Source organism: Petaurus breviceps, unplaced genomic scaffold (assembly GCF_028583685.1).
Source record: "Petaurus breviceps papuanus isolate PSGF00001 unplaced genomic scaffold, PetGlider_PUasm1.0 91041, whole genome shotgun sequence".
NCBI classification, from domain to species: Eukaryota; Metazoa; Chordata; class Mammalia; order Diprotodontia; family Petauridae; genus Petaurus; species Petaurus breviceps.
In genome coordinates, this window is record NW_027187400.1 from 35,545,130 (window position 1) to 35,549,735 (window position 4,606).

At 45.5% G+C, this 4,606-nt stretch overlaps 1 pseudogene; it reads left to right on the plus strand.

Annotated features, from left to right (window-relative positions):
- The first annotated feature begins 4,008 nt into the window (after nt 1-4,008).
- Nucleotides 4,009-4,606, plus strand: part of LOC138154591 (transketolase pseudogene) — a 7,332-nt pseudogene continuing 6,734 nt past the window's right edge.

Below are 4,606 nucleotides of genomic sequence, written 5' to 3' on the forward strand. Positions count from 1 at the left end.
GAGGGCAGGGGTTGTAGTTTGGTTCTTTTGTATCCCCAACACATACTTCACACCATGCCTGGTACACAGTAGGTGATTAATAAATGCTTTTTTTAACTGATATATTCCTGCATTGAGTAGATTTCCATATGGAGGTGGGAAATGGGCAAGAATCACCCAGGATGCCTTCTTTTAGACCCCCACCCCCTTCCTTCAAAGCCCAGCTCAGGCACCCCTTCTCACAGGTGACCTTCCCTGATCTATCAGTTCTTAGCTCTCAGCTAGTGGCAGGTTTTGTATTTTTTTTATCTGTACACATATCAGGTCTCTCCCAAAGAAGGTAAGCCTCTTGAGGGCAAAGTTTGTCTTGGTTGTGTGGATATGTGTTTATCTGTTTGTATGTGTCTTTGTATCACCACAGGTGTCCCTCAGGGCTTTCCCAAAGCAGGAATTTTAATAAATATTTCCTAAATTGCCAAGATGAATTATCTATGTGCAAGAGAAGGGATGGATTTTGATTCACCCCTTTGCAGGGTGTACCCACAAGGATGGGGTCAAAATGCCATTAATGTACTATTATCTTGTACAGATGGATGGAAACCCTCTCCAAAGGCCATGAAGAAATCAGAAGCCAGCAGACTTCAACAGAGCTGGAAGGGGATGGATTCAGAGGTCATCATGGTCCAGAATTTCATTTAACTGATGAGAAAAGTAAGGTATTGACTGCAATCAGTCATGGTAACAAAGCTAGTGATGTCAGAAGTATTCAAACCAAGGTCACCCCAATTCCAACTCCACTGGAGCCATCCAGAAAAGGTGACAGTGAAGAACAGGTGGGTGGCCCTTCCTCGGGACACCTGGAAGTCTCCTTGCTGAAAAGAGGCTCTGTGTTATTTAAACCTCCATAACCCAGCCAGCCCTCTCCTGAGGGCACTGCCAGGGACGCCCCAGACTTGTTAATCTGCCCTTCTCTCTGTCCAGCTCCTTACAATGCCCTTCATTCTTGCCTGGAGCTCACCCAGTTATCAGACAATAGGTGTGCTGTAGTCCAGATAAGCCAGGACAGGATCGACTATCTACTCTATGGGGAACAGAGGTGAAATTAAGGGTAAGAATAATTCTGTCCTCCCTGGTGCTGAAAAGGTTTTTCAGTATGCTCCCTCTCTGTGGCTTGATTGAAGACCCACTCTGAGGAGCAGGATACTTTAGGGCTGGTGGGTCTGAATTCCAGAATCAGAGAACTCTATGTTGGCCCCCATAGATAAGAATTTTAGAAGTACTTCCAAACAATGGCCCACTAGGATTTAAGGCTGAGAGGTGCCTTAGAGAAAGGGCCAGCTGTGTGACCCAGGTGGAAGAAGTGATTTACCCAAGGTCACCCAGGCTTGAAACCTAGGTCATCAGCTGCCTCCCTTGGGACTCTTTGGTATTGGGGGAGCTCCCCAGGAGCTACATAAGGATGGAGAAGGAGGTTTGAAAATGTCCAAGCCCAGAAGCAAAATTGTCACTTCTAGAGTGAGGGCACCAAAAAAACTGTTCATTCATTCATGCTTACTGTGTGTTCAATCTCCTTCTTTGTACTGCAGAGGCAGCAAGAGAAGTGTAAGATAGAGTTCCTGACCTCGAGGGGCTTATAATCTAGTAGGGAAAACAAAACAGATGCACATGGATGGGTCATCCAATCTAATTCAACAAGCACTTATTAAAAACCTACTATATACAAGGCAGAGGGGCGATATTGCCCAGTAGACAGAGAGCTCCCCTCAGAGCTAGGAAGACCAAGGATAACAAACCTTCCTCTCCCTCAATACTGGCAGTATGAGCCTAGGCCACGGACTTAATATCTAAGATAGAACTCTGTAAGCATATCAGCAAAATGCCAACTTGCATCACAAGCATCCTATACCAATGAACTAAAGGGTGTGTCCTCATGGAAGAAAAGGGAAGGGGAAAGGGGAAAAACACTTATTAAAGACCTACTGTATACCAAGAACTTTCCCCCCCCAAAAAAAAATCTCATTTGATTCTTACAACATCCCTGAGAGGTAGGTGCTGTTACTATCCCCAATTTACAGTTGAAGAAACTAAGGCGATCAGAAGTTTAATATTTTAGATTGTAAGCTCCTGGAGGGGAGGGACTGTTTTTATTTTTATTCATTTATCCCCAGCACTTAGCACAATGCCTGGCACATAGTAGGCACTTAATAAATGCTTATTGGATTATTGAGTGGATTTACTGCAGATTACATGACTGTGGATTTGAATTTGAACTCAGGTCTTCCTGACGCCAGGCCCAGCCCTCCATCCACAGCACCCTCAAGAATGTTGTTTACAAGTAGAGTACAGGGGCAGCTAGATGGTGCAGTGAATAGAGCACCCCCCTGGAGTCCAGAGGACCTGAGTTCAATCAAATCCAGCCTTAGACACTTAACACAAAATCTAGCAATGTGACCTTGGGCGAGTCACCTTAATCCCAATTGCCCTCCAAAAAATTTTAAAAACAAACAAACAAGTAGAGCACAAAGGCAAAACAAGGAAGAGCTCCTACCCTTGAGGAATTTTCTCCTGGGAGTATAGAAAAAGGTAAAATAAACAGATCATTTGAAGAAGACACCACGAGTCTATGAGGAGCCCAAGCAACCCTGATTTCCAAATCCAGAAAGGCTTGGAGATGGCACATCAAGTGAATCTGGAAGTAGATCTATAAGGCTCTGGTGTGGTGGGAGGCATTCTCATAAAGCTGTTGCTTGAGAGTAAAGAGGAGAGGTGTGGAGGGACAGCCAGGTGATGAAATGGATAGAGCCATGGGCCTAGAGTCAGCAAGACCCAAATTCAAATCCTGCTTGAGATACTTACTAGCTGTGTGGCCCTGGGTAAGTCACCAAACCCCTATTTCCTTCAGTTCCTCATCTGTAAAATGGGGATGTAACAGAGAAGAAAATGGCAAGCCGCTCTAGTGTCTTTTCCAAGAAAGCTCCATGGACTTGGTCATGTAAAGTCAGACAGGACTGAACATCAACTAGTGAGATAACATAATACATCGGAAAGGGTATAAGACTTAAGAATCAGGAGAAAGTTGACACATCATCTTTGGGCCTCAGTTTCCTCCTGTGTAAAATGAAGGTGGTGGTCCTCATTCTGTCCGTTTCACAGGGTTGTTGTACAGATGAGAATGTGTTGGGTGTGTATGTGTGTGAGTATACCCCCCTTGCTTCCTTCTATCCCCACATTGTGTGTGTGTGTGTGTGTGTGTGTATGTGTGTGTGTGTGTGTGTGTACAGAGGCAGGTATCCACTGCCCTGAACAGGGGCATCCGTGACCTGCCGTTCACTTGGACCACTGATGCTCTAACAGAGGCTGGTTTGTTCCTTCCCTAAGTGGCCAGAGACCTGCACTACAGTGACTGTTCAGTGAGAACAGGAAGGGCCTTTGAAGCAAATTCCTGGAGAAATAAATGTGGATTTTCTTAACTGACCGTGTCTCCTGTTCCCCTTCCCTCCCCTCCCCATGACTTTTTTTCCTTCCTCCTTCATCTGCCTGATTTTTCTTCTTCTCTTTCTTTTCTCTGCAGGTTTTCCTCTCTTCTCTTGACCCTGACTTTCTCCTCAGTGGTATGACCTGTTCATTGATCCATGGGGCAAAAACTCCCACCCAATAATAAATGAGGCAGGCAGGCAGCAAACATTTATTAAGGGCTTACTATGTGCCAAGCACCGTGCTAAGCATTGAAATACAAACACGAGGACAGGGTGGGGACCCTGCTGCCTCGACATCACATATGACCCTCTAGGTCCTCAAGACTCTGCCCTCCAGGTGCTTCTATTCAAATAAATGAAAAGATAAGTAAAAGTGAACTGAAAAGGATGGTGGGGAAAGACTGGGAAATGAAGGTCCCTGATGCTGCCCTAAAGGACAGAAGGTCTGGAATGCAGCCTAGAGAAGAAAGAGTTAAAGGAGCCATGTGCACAAATATATTTAGGGTAATTTGGGGGGTGGCAAAACCCAAACTCAAAAGTGGAAACTAAGGGCATGCCCATAATTGAGGACAGGCTAAACAAGCGACAGAATGTGAGTGAAATAAAAGGCACAGGGAAGGAAGAAATGATGAAGGAATGGTCCCAGAGAAACCTAGGCTAACCGAGTGGAGCAAGCCAAACTAGGAGGGGAAAGCATACACAATAACAAAGGCATTGCAAAGAGAAAGACCTGAGAATTCTGATCAACAGGAATTTATTAAACACTCACCATGTGTCGGCCACTCTGCTAAGCACAGGGCTAAAGAAAGGTCCTGCCCCTCAAGGAGCTCACAGTCTAAGGGGAGGAGGGGAGGGGGGAGACAACAAGCTTACGAATATGTAGTACAGGTCTTCAGTCATGTCCAACTCTTCATGGCCAATATGGTTAAGTGACTTGCCCAGGGTCACACAGCTAGTCAGTGTCTGAGGTTAGATTTGAACTCATGAAGATGAGTGTGTCTGATTCCAACCCAGTTCAGTAATCTATCCACTGCATCACCTAGCTGTACAACTATGTACAGACAAAGAGAGGAGGGGGGAAGAGGCAGAGGGAGACAGACAGACAGAGAGAGAGAGAGAGAGAGAGAGAGAGAGAGAGAGAGAGAGAGAGA